The sequence below is a fragment of the Semicossyphus pulcher genome, unplaced genomic scaffold (assembly GCF_022749685.1).
Source record: "Semicossyphus pulcher isolate SPU_LCO1_2020_fin unplaced genomic scaffold, fSemPul1.0.p SCAF_2, whole genome shotgun sequence".
Classification (NCBI taxonomy): Eukaryota; Metazoa; Chordata; class Actinopteri; order Labriformes; family Labridae; genus Semicossyphus; species Semicossyphus pulcher.
In genome coordinates, this window is record NW_027211693.1 from 35,904,154 (window position 1) to 35,921,948 (window position 17,795).

At 40.3% G+C, this 17,795-nt stretch overlaps 1 protein-coding gene across 4 annotated transcripts in view; it reads right to left on the reverse strand.

Annotated features, from left to right (window-relative positions):
- cfap100 (cilia and flagella associated protein 100) overlaps window positions 1–17,795 on the reverse strand; it is a 35,009-nt gene extending 17,214 nt beyond the window's left edge. For 3 of the 4 annotated variants that reach the window (XM_069670605.1, XM_069670603.1, XM_069670604.1), the window contains exon 1: window positions 17,509–17,794. The gene's annotated coding sequence lies outside the window, so the exon portion shown is untranslated. Of the gene's footprint in view, window positions 1–17,508 lie in introns of all 4 variants that reach the window. The other variant, XM_069670606.1, reaches the window with a different exon arrangement.

Below are 17,795 nucleotides of genomic sequence, written 5' to 3' on the forward strand. Positions count from 1 at the left end.
AGAACCAGGTGGGGAATCCTCCGGCTGGACCAGAGGAGGTGTCGGCCAGGACACCAACGGAGAACCAGGAGGGGAATCCTCCGGCTGGGCCTGAACAGGATCTGGACCCAGGGCTCTGGGCCGTGGAGATGGACGAGGAAGACGGGAGCCATGATGGCCGCATTTTTTTCTTGGGCCTCCACGGGTGGCAGTAAAAATGGCCAGGTGAGTCCCAGTCCATTTTATCCTGACTCATCACTTCCAAGAAAGCCCTTCTCAAAATGTCCTGCATATATTTAATTTTTGAAAATAAATCCAAACTTTCAAAATCAGCTGGGTCCATTTACGGTCAGTTCATACTGTCAGGGTTGTGGTTGAAACAAAAAGGGAGAGGACCCAGGTGCAAACTAAGGTGATTTATTTACACACAAAATAAAGCAAAAAAAAACAAAGGCTTACAGTGAACAGCCCAGGTAAAATCCAACAAAAACATCCAATTGAAAATACAAGAGCCAGGAGGAGGGCTTACAAAGATGGAAGTTTCAAAAAAGACAAACAACATATGACAAACGACGAACTGTCACTGAGACAGGGGAGCACAGAGAGACAATCAAGGGAGCAGCTAAAAAACAATAAGGGCAGGGCACATAATCATGCGGGAAACGCACAAAGGCAGGAAGTGGAGAGACAAGGTGATAAAGTAAAACAGGAAATGATCTAAAACTAAACAAGAATTACTCATGACACCAGAGTATCTCAATGTTTCCAGCGACCAAAATTGAGTGAAATTATAAATATGGGCGGATGTGTGAGTGCCTGTACCGTTGAAGCTAAATCATTTTAAAATACAACTTAAATCGACCTATACAAACGTTTTATTTATAGTTCAAACAAGAAATTGACAGGCTAATTAATTCTAAGGAGTGAAATGCCTGTGCCTGTATTTAGATGAACCAGATTTTATGTTTCCTGTGATTTTTACCTACCTTCAGACAGCCGAGCAGGATAATATTCCTGTGGTGATGAGGTAAATGGCCAGGCTCCTTGTGGTAACACAATCCCAAAAAGCCGTGGACAGCGTCAGCCGGAGAAAAAACTATTGGGCGTCTACCCCCCGCCCCAGTTATCGGGGCTGCCTATTTAGCCAGGATTCTCCACGCATTGTTCTCTAACCACTGACCTCTCCGATATTTCATGTACAGGTACAGGTCTTCTTATCAAAATAAACGAAAAAAGGCAATAGGCTCAGCCAAACATTAACATATTCATGCAACTGCCCAACCACATTAGCTAACAACATGCTACTAGCTAGCCCCATCTGCAAAAACATACTTCATATTCGTAGCCTTTTCTTTGTTTTTACAAACACCAGCTGCCATGAGTTTCTAGTTTAGTTCTGGTTTTCTTGTATTTCAGTGTTCAGTTATTATTTCTTGTTTTACCTTGTCACTTTGTCCCTTGTCTTGAGTTTTCATCGTTTAGTTTTGTATTTAGTTTATTCTGTGTTCTTGTCAGTATTTAGTCTTGTTTAGTTAAGTATTTCACTTGTGTCTTTTTGATTAGATCATTTCCTGTTTTACTTTGTCACCTTGTCTCTCGTGTTGGTCCACTTCCTGCCTTTGTGTTTCCCGCTTGTTTGATTATGTGCCCTGCCCTGATTGTTTTCACCTGTGTCTGATTGTCTCACCTGTGTCTGATTAGCCTCACCTCCTAAGTTTATTTAGTCTTTGTGCTCCCCTGTCTCGTTGCCTGTTCATTGTCGTCCATCGTGTGTGAGTCTATGTCCCTGACCTTTTTCTGGATTATCTTCGTGCCTCCCCTTATCCCTCCTCATGTTCCCTTGGATTACCTTTTTCCCGGTTTTGTTTGTAAGTTTTTTGCTCTGTTTTGTTTGTGCATTTTTGCCTTTTATTTAATTAAATCCTTATAAGTCTGCTTCTGGGTCCACACCTTTTTGTTTAAATTTGAAATCGTGACACCAGCACCAAACCAACATGCCTTTTTTACTCTCCTAATAAAGAAATTGAGTCCGCTAAGACCCACACTCAAATCCCACATATTCTGTCAGCCTGTGGTTCCCCGCCTGCTCACACTGAAGTTGGATCCTCACAGGTAGCAGACACACTTCTGAGTTTCAAGTCAGAATTCTGACTTGAACCTCAGAATTCTGAGGAAAAAAGTCAGAATTCTGAGATGAAATTAATAATCTTGAATAATCTTTTTTTTAATAAAAGTCTGTTTAGTCACTAAGTCTATCGCAGAATGAAGTAACACAATGGTGACTGAGCCTATGGCCCACTGATCGCATTTGCAGAATTACGCACTGGGTGTCTGGTGCAACTTTCGCGGAAAAAAATCCCAAGTTAGTGACGCGTTTTCCATCAGCCAGCAGTGGTTGGTCTGCCAGAGAGGGTAGGCGGAGCTAAGCGGCTGCTTTTCCGGGCTCTGCAAGTCTTGTGAGTAAACACTAATCTACTATGGCTGAACAAACAAAGAAGAGATGGATGACTACAGATACAACTTCAAAAAGAAGTGAAAATACAATAAAAAAGGAACCAATTACACACTCAGATGAAGGCAAGCTGTCTAAAAAGGAAAGCGACAGTCAGCCAGAAAAATCAACAGTTACAACCATTACAACCAGAGCTAGCTGGATGACACACTATTTTCTACTGCTTAACTCAGACAAAATTAAGTTATCAGGCTTGGCCCTAAACACTCGACACATTTTATGATATAGCTTCTCTATCATCTTGTACCACTGTTAGAAATATTAGTTATATTTGATCAGGATATTTCCTTCAACTTCAACATAATAAAAATGTCAAAGAAAGCCTTGAAGACCTATGTAATGTTCCAAAAGGCAAAATCCTGTATCAAAACAATGCAGAAACCCTAGACCAGGGGCCTCATGTACAAAGACTTGCATGGATTTCCTACTGAAACATGGCGTACGCTCAAATCCAGAAAACGTCGTACGCACAAATATATCCAGATGTATGAATCTGTGCGCACGCATGAATCCAAGCACATTTCCTTTGTACATCCCAATCAACGTGGAATTGAGCGCACATGTTGGAGTACCCGACCCCTCCCTTTCCACGCCCCCATTTAAATACGCAAATCATATTTAAATGAGCCCTACACCTGAGATTCCCCTCTCTGCACGAATCAGAAAAGTGAAAAAGAATGAGTAAGACGGGGGAAAAAAAGAATTTCACGGAAAGTGAATTGGAGGCGCTACTCGCTGAAGTAGAGGTGCGCAAAAATGTGCTCTTTGGCACGCTGTCCTCTGGCATGAGCAGCAAATGCAAGAGGAGTGAGTGGGAGAGTGTGTGTGAGGCTGTCAAAGCTGTGGGGTCAGAGAAGCGCACACAAGCAGAGTTGAAGAAAAAGTTGTCTGACATCAAGGTGGATGTGAAGCGGAGGATGGCTGCCCACCGCCAAAGTGTGGCCAAAACAGGCGGGGGGACAGGAGAAAAGGGACCCACCCCGTTTGAACAGAGAGTCGCCGCAATTGTGGGTGACACTGCTCTCTCAGGGGTGGTGGGAGCACATGTGGGTGACTCTGATTACCCCCAAGGTAAATACCTATGTATTTGTGTAACTCACAACAAATGTGTTCATACAGTAGCCTGCTCACAGCCCTATAAGATAGAGGTTCATGCGTAAAATGCGTAAAAGGTGAGGCTGATTAAGACATTGCACACTTTACGCACAGGGTTATTAACATGAGTACTTTGCACACAGAGACAATCAGGGGCTTGTTAGAAAGATCTTAAGCTGTAGTTTAACCAGCAAAAAACAACAAGTCACTAACTTTAACCACCGACTAGAAATGATGCTGTGAAGACGGGATAGAATTTGGGGGCATTGCTCAATGTGCATCACGGGGATTAATATTAGGACAATTACACAAATAAATGTACTCACCAAGAAGCCACCCATCGCGCACAGTGCCAGCTTGTAGTCTGTTCCCAACCATGCTGTTCCTCAGAATGTATGAATCGTGCGTTGAACCAGGCCACCTCGCCTCAATGTTGCTTAATTGCATTTGCACATCACATATGATCTTTACATTGATCAAATTAAAATGTTTCCTGTTAACATATACAAATTCATCATGTGATGGCGCTTTTATAGCAATGTGTGTGCAGTCGATAGCTCCCATTACATTAGGAAAATCGGCTCTCGCTGCAAATTGCGCTTTAATGTTGACCTGTTCAGCTGCATTGTATGGGAATTTGATACACCTGGCTGACATGCGGATAAATCCGTCCCACACGGCTGGCATGGCTCGGCTCAGGGTCGACTGGCACAGTCCCGATCGGTCGGCCAGCTCCCTCTGGAATGTCCCGGTTGCTAGGAACCCCAGTGTGGTCAGCACCTGTATGGGCACAGGCAGCGCATGGCTCCCCGCTGTGTTGCGCTCCAAGGCCGGCCGCAGCTCTGCGCACAGTTCCAGGAGGATTGCCCCTCGGGAACCTAAAGCGGCTGATGAGCCAGTTGTCATCATGTGCCAGTAAATCCTCTCTGTCTCTGAACACACTCTCTCTTAGTATTGCACCATTTACAATGTCTTCTAATACTGCTAAAGCAGCCATTGTTTTTAACGGTAATTTTTGCGCATGCTTTTATATCCACTCATGTAATTGCAGACACGTGGGTGTGTTAATTGTTCATCAGTGTTAATTGTTCATGTGTCTCTGATGTGCACATCCCTCAGTCTGAGGACTAATTGTTTTCACATTTCCCAGCATCACCTCTAAGTGTCGCCAAAGGATCAACAGCTGTAGAAACATGCGTACGCCAGCCATGAAGTTGGCGTGAGGCACCGCACATTTCCACGATCATTTCACTCTTGATACATCTGAACTTTGCCGTGAAAAAGAGCGTACGCCACCTTTTTGTGTGTACGCACCCTTTGTACATGAGGCCCCAGGGGTGTCAAACTCAATCAGAGAGTGGGCAAAATGAAACACTTAGAACAGACTTAAATAAACCACCGTTTTGTCAGAGATATTATGACAAATGAGTCATACAGAAACATGAACTTAACTTCTACCAAGACATCTTATAGAATTCAGAACAAACCAAGGGTATCAAAAAGAAGAAATGAGATCAAATTTGAAAACAAAGACACATCAGCATTATTCATTTGTTTAGTCTTCCTCTCTATCAGCAGTTTTTCACAGAGTCATTTCCAAAAAGGATTTTACACATGCTTCAAAAACAGCCAGAAAACTATATTTTTTGTCAAGAAGATCTTAAATATTGTTTTTTATTACAACACCATCAAGCTAAAAAGGAACATTTTAAGTGTGATCAATCTGGTGAAAATTTGTGAGTCTACCTGTGATTACAGAGAAAAGTGAAAAATGAAAACAATTATTTAAGTGCACTCTGCTCTTATTTACCAGAGCCAGACGCTTGGCATCTTTTCTTGTTTTCACTGAGAGGTGTCATGGGCGTTATTTCTGATTGTCCAATCGGATAAAAAGAGAGGCCTGGCTTTCTGTCAGTATACAATATAACGGTTAGGTTAATGACAGCTAATAATTTGGTGGTTGCCTTAACAACAGTTGAAAAAAAAGGCGCAGCGAGCTGCTCTTTTTTTAACCGTAGGCTTCAACAAAAAAGGCAGTGCGGTGCGCCTTGTGTTTAGCAGGCTGTAAAACTCTGCTGGCTGATCGGGCCCTTAGGGTGGAGTGAAGGTGTACATTAGTTGCTAACACAGGTAGGCCTATGTGCTTCCAAACATACAGCAGGGCATTCGAGCAGCTTGCAGGCAGAGCTTGGGGCATCATTTCAGTTCTATCAGCTCCATTTGGATGTTTACAGGTGTTCTTTCGACGTCAAATACATACGGATTACTGAGCACTTTAGTTTTAAATTTCTGAGCTCCAAAGTCGGCTAATCACCATGTGAACTCGTGTGTGCCAGGTCCGCTCAGTTTATCAGCAAAATGAGCAGTTGGGAACACAGCAGTGGAGACATGGTTTGTTCTTGTCTGGCAAGTGACCCAACTTTCCTTGCTGCATCTGAGTCTCCCACAGGGAGGTCCGTCCCTGAAGCTCGGGGTTTAGCGGAGTTAAAAGCCTGCTGTTGCAGTGCATTCTGGGATGTGTAGTATCAGTGGTGTGCTTGCTGTATACTCGCGGGGCCAGTTATGATAGACATATGATATAATCTCGCGGGCCTGATATAGTTGTACTCAAGGCCCCCTTGAGACCCCTGCCCTAGACCATGCATTTCTTACTTCAATACTGGATTATTGCAATTTCCTATTATGAAGCTGCCCTAAGAAATGTCTTCAAACTCAAAATACTCCTCAGTCCCTCAGAAAGTTGCGATGTCGCAATTGCATCAATTCACAAAAATTCAACCAATCCCTCTGCATTCTGCCCAGCCTTGCAATTTTTTCCAATCATCGCAACTTTTACTCAAATTTGCCCAATCCTCCTTTTTTCCACATGTGCTTCGTCATGTATGTCTCCTAACTCACTTACTTTGTACCTTTCCCCCCCAATAGTTGTTGAGGTCCTCCAGCTGCCTTGGACCTGCTTGACTTCCACTGCTACAATTATACTCATACTTATATTATCATTAGTTAAGTTGTTATTTCTAATATTATCATATTTCTACGATCATATTTTGCATATTCACTTAAAGTCTCTATCAGCCTTTGTTAGTTTTGTTGTTGTTTGTTTGTCTCTATCCATCTCTCTAGTTAAATATACAGATAGGTAGATACTATTATAACTACTACTTTGCAAGGACTTGCAACGACATCATCAAATATACTGATAAGAAACTTAGGGTCATTAGAAGAGATCCCCTTTTACATAGCCTGTTCAAGACAGGGCCCCTGTTATGCCTGCGTAAAAGGTGTGAAGGGGTAATGGTGGGGCAAAGTTGGTTCCCTGCTGAACCAGCAGCGAAGGTAGTAATCAAGGTGTATTAGTTGCAAAGCGAAGAATGTGTAAATGGCCGAAGTGGCAGGACAGAACAGCTCTGTGTGCATGTATCTGTTTGTTTACAAGTGACTTCCCTTTTGCTCCCGCAACGCCGTAAAGCAGTGTAAAATTATTCACTGGGACAGCAATATGACAGTGCTGTTTGGTTCAATTTAAAAGTATAAAGACAGACTAACAGCGGCGCTTCTTTACAGAGCAGAATCTCTTTGTTGAAAGGGCTGATCAGATCAGGAAAATAGTAAAAACACCTAAAGGGGTCAACAATTGTTATGTAGAGCTTTTGATGTAAGAAATGCAATATATGTTTTTAAAAAAAATTATTTTGGGGCCCTCTTAACTTATAGAGGAATGTCAAACATTTTGATTTTGGTTGACTATGGCCCCTGTTGAAAAGACGTTCAAAACTTGATCACTGGAATTTTTTAATAGACTATATGAAGACATTATGTTTAGAGATTTCATGATTCAAGATTCATCACACATTCACATACATATTAATGGAAAATTTCAAGTCGCATAGCAGCTAAAATGATGTACAAGTGAGCAGTGCATCACAATCACCAACGAAAATATATCGCACACATGGGTGTATTTGGATTCGATCTAACAAGCTTTGCATTCAAAGTTAGTGATCATCAACGTCAGCCGCCGGAGTAATAATATCTTACTTTTTCCGTCAGCTATTAATGAACTACGTCAGCATCGAGGGGTCATTCTGCTTTCGTAGTGGGGAATGTTTAAAAATGCTCCCTTTGGACCTTCTTGTTAAGGTAATATATGTAATTTTCAGAAAATCCTCATTCCTAGCTACACGGTTGGCCGTTGAGGGAACTGCAGACAGCATGCTAAGGTTAGCCAACTAGCTCTAACATAAATGCACTGGATGACTCCGGCATTGTGCTCTGTAACCAAATGGCATTAGCGTACATTAGCCAGGCAGGGCAGGGTGGCTGGAGAGAGCTGGGATGGAGCACTTGTGCTGTGAGAGAAAAAACGCTGCACCCGGTGAGAGAACGCTGCATGCAGGCTTTGTTTCTGAAGTATAGCATCGTCACTAATCCACCCACTGTTTGAGGTACACACCTGATTGTATTTAGGCTATCTCTGTTAAGTTAATACACATGCAGCTAAGCCTACATGACAAGAAAAACTAACATGAGTCATGCTGCACTTTGAATATTGACTACATGACAAAGCTGTATGCTTGTTAAAAACAATGTTCTTTAAGACCAATCTTTGGGACTTACTGTTTGACTGTTACCAATTTGACGCCAAAAGGTTCATATTTGCACCCATCGTGCGTTGAGTTAGTATACGCTCACAAGGTATTCTATATGGTGTTTTCTTTGTTATCCTTAAATGTTAGAGGTTTAAGAAACAGCACAAAGCGCAAGGCAATATTTCTTTTTTGCAAGGAGCAGCCGAGGGTTAATTGTTTTTTCCTACAAGAGACGCACTCTATTGAAAATGATGTTAGTTTTTGGAAATGTCAATGGGGTAGTGGCGACATTTTATTATCCCATGGCACTTCAAACTCAGCAGGTGTGGCAATTATATTTAACAAACTGGATGGTAGGGTTACTGACCACAAGAGCGATATAGAGGGGCATTGGCTCATGGTGATCATTTATCTTAATGACTTCAACTATATTCTCGTTAATGTTTACGGGTTTAATAATAGGGCCAGAAATAAAAGATTGATCTATAATTTAGTCACTTTGATTGATGAGTGGAAGAATAAATGGGAGTGGTTTAAGTACAATGTTAGAAAAATTGATATTGAAGAAGGCAAAAAAAAAGGCCTATTTAACAAGGAAAAATCTATTTAAAACTAGAAAAATTGCATTTTCTTGCAGAAAATGTGTTGCAATGCTGAAGCTCAAGGCTGAAATGCAATTGCAAAAAAATACTGAAAATGCAGAAATGTGAAATAAACTGCAGAAAGCTGTTGAAAATATTAAAAAGGTCAGGAAGATTAGGCAGAATCTGAGGAAAATTAAGCTCAAAGTGAGGAAGAAGAAGCAGAAGGTGTGGAAGAGGGAGCTGAAGGTAAGGAAGAAGTAGCTGAAAGAGAGGAAGAAGAAGCTAAAGGCGAGGAAGAAGAACCTGAAGGTGAGGTAGAAGAAGCTGAAGGTCATAAAAAATAGCTGAAGGTGAGGAAAGAGAGAGAAAGAGGAAACAAAAACAGATTGATAGATAGATAGACAGGCAGCTGGAGAGAGATAAAAGCAGTCATCAGTCAAACAGCCTAGCCAACTAAAACACTAGATTGAAGTGAGCAAAAGCTGAAAACTTGCCTCTAAATAGTGGTAATTTTAAGGGGCAAAAGTAATGGGCGGCTGTGGCTCAGTGGTAGAGTCAGTCGTCTTTCAATCGGAAGGTCAGAGGTCCGATCCCCAGCTCCCCCAGCTACATGTCGAAGTGTCCTTGGGCAAGACACTGAACCCCAAATTGCTCCCGGGGGAATAGCCAACGGGTATGAATGTGATAACTGATTGACAGTTGGGCACTTTACGTAGCAGCCTCTGCCATCAGTGTATGAATCTGTGTGTGAATGGGTGAATGTGATATGCAGTGTAAAAGCAGCTTTCAGTGGTTGCAAAGACTAGAAAAGCGCTAAGTTCAGTCCATTTGAATGAGTATCAGCAAAAGAATTATACTGTGAGCATGTAGAGAGTCTGTGTTTTTATGTCTGTGATGCTAGAAATGTGGATCCCACAGCGAAATACAAAAGCGACAAAGTGGTTCGCACAAGGAAGTTGAAGTAGAATTTAACACTGCGTCAGATGGAGTTTTTCAGCGCTCTTGTTGCTTTAGAGCTCATTGTGCCAAAACTGTTAATCAGTTTGGCTTCAAAATTGAATTAGTTGTAGAGGAAAAGAATTCCTACATTTTGAGTGGTGGAAAATTATGTGTGTGGAGTGAAAATTGTGGGCTGAGGAGCAATTTGTTTGGAAGAAATTTTAAATATTTTAAACAGCCCTCCCACTCTACAGTATTTTTCAGATCTGCCACTCAAGCCCCGAACATTCCGCGCAATACACACTAATGTTAAAATCTGAAAAAGGCTAAAAACAGCATAAAACTTAAACAGTGATAATTCAAAAACTGTAAAAGATAGCAAAAAGCTGAATAAAAGTATAATAGTAGAAATAATTTTGAACATTTTAAAGCAATAATGAGTGAGTGGCTGTGAGTGAAAGTATGCTAAAGAAGTAGCATTTGAAGTTGAAGGACTTGAGGTGAAGTTGAAGATTTTTCCCATCTGTTTTAATTGTAAAAAAAAATGTAGATAAAGCTGAATATTTTATAAAGTACAAAGAGATGTGCTGAAGATGCTGAACAGTTTGATAGTTGAACGGTTTCTGTAGCCCAAAGTATGTAGGAGGAGTAACAAAGTGAAAAACGGACAGAAGAATAATAATAATAAAAAAAAAAAAACAGGATAACAATAGTGTGAATGCTGAATCAGCATTCCCACTAATTATATCTAAAATTATTCTATTATGTAGCCAAACTCATTTGAATGAGGAAAAAAATCGTGAACTACATCTACTGCAGTCAAAGTTAGATGACCTTTACACAGAGAAGGCAAAAGGTACATTTGTCTGGTCAAGGGCTGGATCGATCGAAGAAGATGAAAAGAACCCATCCTACTTTTTCAACCTGGAAGACAGGCCAAAAAGACAATAAATAAATTATATGTTAATAAATGTCTGAGTGAAGATCAGGATATAATTGATAATCACATATTTACATTTTATAAGACTCTCAGCTGCTCCAAATACTCTGATCAAGTTGCAGAATTTTTCATGGGAATTGTAAAGGAATGGATCCCAAAAATAGATGAGGACTTTTAAACTTCTTACTGAAGCTGAAATATCCAGAGAAGAACTCTTCTATCTCAAAAGGCTCAGATGTTCTCACAGCAGAACACTTCTGGGCTGAAATAAGAGATCTGATTTATAATGCCTTTAAAGAATGTACTGATAACTCTAGTATGTCAGCAACTATGAAACAAGGTATAATCATGCTCAAAGCCTAACAAAGACAAACTATCCTTAGACAACTGGAGGCCTACAACACTTCTTTGTGGTGACCATATGCTTTTGTCTCATGTCTATGCTCATAGACTAAAATGAAATGAGATGAGATGAAACACAATCTGCGTTTATTAAAAGGAGACATATTTATAATCACATTCGCCTAGTATTAGATATGCTTGATTATAACTCTCTGATCTCACAGGATAGCTTCATCTTTTTCTTAGATTTCTATAAAGCCTTTGATACCTTGGAGCACCCTTTTTATTTAAAGCCCTGGAAATATTTGGTTTTGGACCAAGATTTTGTAATGTAACTCAAATGCTGTATAAAAGATATAAACAGTAGTGTAGGCAGACACCCTCTCTTCTTTTAAGAGTAGACTTAAAACTTTCCTCTTTGATAAATCTTGCACTGACTTCAACTGTTACAATTACGATTACTACAGCCTCTATCATTACTCTGCTTCTCTCGCTAATTTATTTTTTGCTAATCTTCACACTAGTGTACCACTAATATTGGCATTGTAACCATAAGTATGTATTACCTGTTGTTGTTCATGTAACAAGAACATATGTTGTTGATGTAACAAGAACATATGTTGTTGTTGCTCTCTTTGCCTGTCTCTATCCTGCATCTCCTTCTATCCCATTTTCGGCCCATCCAGTCGAGGCAGATGGCTGTTCAACATGAGTCTGGTTCTGCTCGAGGTTTCTGCCTGTTAAAAGGAAGTTTTTCCTTGCCAATGTGCCGAATATTAAGTAGGGATGCACGATAATTATCGGACAGATAAATTATCGGTCGATATGGGGGAAAATTACGTCATTTTTATTGCTCCGATAAATAGATAAAGTCCCATAGACAGATCTGATAAAGTAAAGGAACTGGTGCAATTGCTTGCTGGACATTTATCGCCTTTTAAAACAGGCCGTGTCGCGCTCGTGATGTCATCTACCGCGCTTTACAAGCAGGACCCAAGGCAAGCTGGCCCCATGTCTGCCTGACTGCGCTGACAGCAGTACACTACCATGTCTTCGCCAGCTTGGTTTCGTTTTTCTCGGAGGAAGCAGATGACAACACCTTTGCTATTTGCAAAACATGTTCAGCGAGGATTCAGAGAGGAGGAAAGAATCACCTGAAAGGTCGTCATCGCGGCGAAGCTGTATTAAAAGAATATGAAGCAGCCGCAGCAGCAGCTACTAGCGCTAAGGCTAAAACTGTAAAACATTTTTTAGAGACAGCGAAAAGGGTTGACGACCAGCCTTTTTCTGTGGTAGAGGATCCAGGTTTTCGCACGTTGCACCCTCCCAAGCCGCCGATTTTTCTCGGATGTGTCCCTCCATGCCTTGTGCGATTTGGTCGCCACACACATTCATAATTTGATCGACAAGAACGGACTAAACATAAGTTTCACCACGGACATATGGACTTCTGACGTTAGTCCGGTCAGTATGCTTAGCTTGACGTCTCAGTGGTTGGATGAAGACTTTAAGATGCAAAAAGCCATAGGTCAATGCATTTAATTTATTATATATTATAAAAACATTTGACTTAAAAACTCACAAATTACTTACAAATGCTTACCTCATCCTCAGGCACTAAAGGTTGAATAGATGTATTTCTTTGTTATGCAAAAAATACTTGAATATAAATTTTGTTATTTAACCCTTTTCTTGAGGGATGCACTTTTTGTTTTAATTGTGTGATTTGACATGTCAGTGCATTTGATTTACGGAATTCATATGTAAAATGTCTTTTGCTGCTGTTTTTTTTTTATCTATAGCAACTGACCAAAGGCCTGAAGTTTAAGTTTTAAAAAGCCTAATATACTAAGATGCACGTAAATTCACTGTGTGCAATCACAGTAGATGTTATTTTGATTAAATTTTTGTTTCAACTACTTGACTATGAGTGTGATATGACACACCCTAAGTGTATCCAAAAGTTGTTTATTGTTGATGAAGTATTGTGGTGCCTTACTTGCACAAAAAATAAATGAACATTTGAAGAGCCAGGACTGTTGTTTGCCGTTACAGTTAAGCCAGAGCTACTAAAATATTAGTTTTTCATCACTCTTACATTTTTTTATTTTCCTAGGTGCACAAACTGCAGATTATATAAAGATTATATTAAATATAAAAAAATGAACTTATCGGTTATCTGTATCGGTATCGGCCATGAGAAGCATTTCATTATCGGTTATCGGTATCGGTTTAAATTTTACATATCGTGCATCTCTAATATTAGGAAGTGCTACTGTGCTTAAGTTTAAGTGCTACTCATGGTGATTCATGTTGGGCCTCTCTTTAAATAACATAACAAAGAGTCGGTCTAGCCCTGCTGTTTTTGTAAAGTGTCTTGAGATAACTTTGGTTATGATTTGGCGCTATACAAATAAAATTTGATTTGATGATTTTGATTTGACTTTCTTATTCATTCTAACTGCAGAGTCGATGCAATATACCTAAAAAAACTGTTAAGATATCGAATTACTGGGGGAGCAATTCATTATAAGCCAATTTGCAACACTTTTTTTTTAAAAGGACAAAATATGGTTTCAAAAGCAATTGATCAAATGGATCTTTTTTCAAAAGCATCTGGTCTGCCATGAAACCCTAAAGAATGTGAGCTCCTAGCTGTTCACAGCAGTGATGTACGCAGTATAGCCAATATCCCAGTTAAAGAAGAGGTCAAATATCTTGGATTAATAATAACAAAAAATACATCCATGAGAACTGACTTTAATATAATTCCCAGATTGAAAGATGTACAGAAATTATTAAACCACAGGCTCATGTAAGACCTCTCTATACTTGGTCGAATTCTTCTGTCAAAAGCAGGCGGCTTAATTAGGCTTATCTCCTATATCTATATGATAAACTCCATCATATTTAAATGTATTTGGAAAAATAAAACGCATTTCCTACGCAATTCACAATTAGTAAAAGATGATGATCAAAGCCATGGAATCTGAATCTGTAATTGCAGCCTTCAGAATTAAATGGTTAAAAGAATGTATTTCTCAACCTCACTCTATGTGGTACCACATTCCTTATCATTTATTTAATAAAGTGGGGGTTATTAAATTCCTGCTCAAATGTGATTTTACACTGAACAGAAATATAAACACAACACTTTTGTCTTTGCTCCCATTTTTCATGAGCTGAACTCAAAGATCTAAGACTTTTTCTATGTACACAAAAGGCCTATTTCTCTCAAATATTGTTCACAAATTTGTCTAAATCTGTGTTAGTGAGCACTTCTCCTTTGCTGAGATAATCCATCCACCTCACAGGTGTGGCATATCAAGATGCTGATTAGACAGCATGATTATTGTACAGGCGTGCCTTAGGCTGGCCACAATAAAAGGCCACTCTAAAATGTGCAGTTTTATCACACAGCACAATGCCACAGATGTCGCAAGTTTTGAGGGAGCTCCTCTATTTTTCCAATAAAAGACATGCTCACGTTTTGATCACGTCATCCGCGCTCTGACGTTACAGGTATCCGTTAGCCTGGCTTAGCATGTCACTCACGAGCCTTTTTTTCCTTTGCTCCTCTTCCTCTCTCTCTCTGCCGAGCTCCGCCGTCCCCCTCAAGTGTCAATGCAGCCGGGATCATTCACCTGCATGTCGGTTCGTGCTCATTGCCAATTTGTTGTGTCTGTGAAAACTTTATAAATAAAGAAAGACGGAGACGGAGCTTCCACTTAGTGTGTTACTTAACTGTAGAACGGCAGGTTACAAAGATGTGTCGCAACACATATCACTGCGCCAATGTAATTAACATGAAGTGCGCTGTAAGGCACAAAGGGGGATATAACTCTGCTTGTATATAACAGTATATATATATATATATATACACACATATATAAAACAGTCCATACACTACAAGCACAATGCTACAGATGTTGCAATTTTTGAGGGAGCGTGCAATTGGCATGCTGACCGCAGGAATGTCCACCAGAGCTGTTGCCCGTGAATTGAATGTTCATTTCTCTACCATAAGCCGTCTCCAAAGGCGTTTCAGAGAATTTGGCAGTGCATCCAACCGGCCTCACAACCGAAGACCACGTGTAATCACACCAGCCCAGGACCTCCACATCCAGCATCTTCACCTCCAAGATCGTCTGAGACCAACCACCCAGACAGCTGCTGCAACAATCGGTTTGCATAACCAAAGAATTTCTGCACAAACTGTCAGAAACCGTCTCAGGGAAGCTCATTCTTATCCGGGTCTCGACCTGACTGCAGTTCGTCGTCGTAACCGACTTGAGTGGGCAAATTCTTACATTCGATGGCGTCTGGCACTTTGGAGAGGAGTTCTCTTCACGGATGAATCCCAGTTTTCACTGTACAGGGCAGATGGCAGACAGCCTGTATGGCGTCGTGTGGGTGAGCAGTTTGCTGATGTCAACGTTGTGAATCGAGCGGCCCATGGTGGCGGTGGGGTTATGGTATGGGCAGGCGTTTGTTATGGACAACGAACACAGGTGCATTTTATCGATGGAATTTTGAATGCACAGAGATACCGTGACGAGATCCTGAGGCCCATTGTTGTGTCATTCATCCACGACCATCACCTCATGTTGCAGCATGGTAATGCACGGCCCCATGTTGCAAGGATCTGTACATAATTCCTGGAAGCTGAAAACATCCCAGTTCTTGCATGGCCAGCATATGCATGACACAGCATGTCACACATTGAGCATGTTTGGCATGCTCTGGATCAGCGTATACGACAGCGTGTTCCAGTTCCTGCCAATATCCAGCAACTTGGCAGCCATTGAAGAGGAGTGGACCAGCATTCCACAGGCCACAAAAAACAACCTGATCAACTCTATGCGAAGGAGATGTGTTGCACTGCGTGAGGCAAATGGTGGTCACACCAGATACTGACTGGTTTTCTGACCCCCTCGGACCCCCCCCGATACAGTAAAACTGCACATTTTAAAGTGGCCTTTTATTGTGGCCAGCCTAAGGCACACCTGCGCAATAATCATGCTGTCTAATCAGCATCTTGATATGCCACACCTGTGAGGTGGATGGATTATCTCGGCAAAGGAGAAGTGCTCACTAACACAGATTTAGACACATTTGTGAACAATATTTGAGAGAAATAGGCCTTTTGTGGACATAGAAAAAGTCTTAGATCTTTGAGTTCAGCTCATGAAAAATGGGAAGAAAAACAAAAGTGAATGCTATTTTCCCACAATTTTTCTCCACACAATATCATTTTATGGAATAATAGGTTCCTCACCATAAATAAAAAATCTATTTTTAAAGTGGACTGGTATGACAAAGGTTTAACATTTGTGTATGATTTACTGAACACAGAGGGACACCTGTTTTCCTTTGAAGAATTTATCACAAAGTACAAAATAACTAACAAGGAAAGGGTACAATAAAATCTGTAAAGCCTTCCCAGTTTCTGTACTTCGAATGATTCAAAATAATATATCATATTCTCTGCCTACATTTTTCTTGCCTTCCTTAAAAGTAGGTGAGGTCGATTTGCTGGGTAGAAAATGACAACAACAATACAACTATTAGTCTATTCTTCAAACAGATAAACATGGTGGACTTCAATTCCGGGAATATAAAGGTTAAACACAGAGGTCACTTTGAGGAAAGACTCTTTTTCTTTTTGTGGTTTATGTCCTGTTGCTCTGAAAGTCAAGGAAACACATTTTAAAATTGTGTCTGCAATCTGTCCTGTAAATTATTTTTTACATCAAAGATTTCAATTTGATGTGGAGCCTTGTATCTTCTGTTACTCAGAAAGTGAAACCATTGAATCTATTGTTTTTACTGTTCACTAACTAAACTGTTTTGGTCTAATGTCCACAGCTAGTTGTCTTTAAAAATTGATAATATACCCTAGTTTCCCTGTTATGATATTACATATTTTATGGATAACTTGGATAAGAACATTTATCTTGTTAATTTTATAATTATTTGGGGAAAATATCATATTCAAACTGGTAAGTGGAAAAATTGCAACCCCTCTTTTTCCAATGTTCTTGAATTATTTGAATTATTGAATTATTTATTATGATAATAATAATACATTTTTAAAAAGAGTTCGATGCCGACCGGGACAAGAACTCAGCTTAAGTGCAGGCGATGTCGGATCAAATCTCGGTCAACCCATCTTTGGAAAACACTTTTTTTTTTGGTGACTGTGATGCACTGCTCACTTATATTTATCATTTTAGCTGCTATGAGACTTGAAAATTGCCGTGAATGTGTAATGAATCTTGTGACAGAAGCAGGTGAAATCTGGTCTAAACACAAACGTTTAATCAAAGTATTCAAATAGCCCACATTTAGCAGTTTTAACCCAGACCCCAGGTCTACGTATTGATGGCTATTAGCCTTGTATTAGCCACAAAATTGCTTGCTGGGTTATCGTGATAATACCGATTCATTTCTCATTCAAAGTAGCTGCAGTGTATGGTAATATTGTTTTGAAAAGTATCCTGGCAGAAGGGAAAATTGTTAGCTTACCTTACTAGCAACAGGTTAGCGCCTTTTGTGTCTCTTCTTCTACTCTTGACTCAGCATTCTACTCTTCGTGTTAGCATAAACCCAATTGTTTTTCAAAATATTCTGATAGCGCTGGCTATGCAGAGGACATATGACTTCGAGGACAATCTAACTATCAAGCATACATTGGTTCGCTCTTCAAGCTGCTCCGTTGGCCTGCTGTTGTCTTGGCAACTGTAGCCTTCATGGTTGAAGCGTTCTATTTTTAATGACGACCTCGTCGGAGCCGTTTTCTCGTTTTGTCACTC